A 336-nucleotide genomic window follows, 5' to 3' on the forward strand; every position below is an offset into this window, starting at 1 on the left:
ATATAAAATTGAACAATTAGTTTTAGATTGACTCAAACTCAGAAATGCTTTTGCCTTGGTTCATTTAAAACATATATATTTTGACAATGTAAAGATGTAAATATTTTTGCTTTGAAATAGAACCAAAGAGATAATAAAATGTGTTGCAAATATATCTCAAGATCAAAGTATGTTGATGTGACTCCCTACTCCTAGTTCTCAGTCTCCTTGATGTTTGACTTTGGAAACAGGGCTCATAAGGAAGCATAAGGACCATTATTTGAAAGAAAGAAAGAAAAGAAAGAAAGAAAGAAAGAAAGAAAGAAAGAAAGAAAGAAAGAAAGAAAGAAAGAAAGA

Source organism: Mus caroli, chromosome X (genome assembly GCF_900094665.2).
Source record: "Mus caroli chromosome X, CAROLI_EIJ_v1.1, whole genome shotgun sequence".
Lineage (NCBI taxonomy): Eukaryota > Metazoa > Chordata > Mammalia > Rodentia > Muridae > Mus > Mus caroli.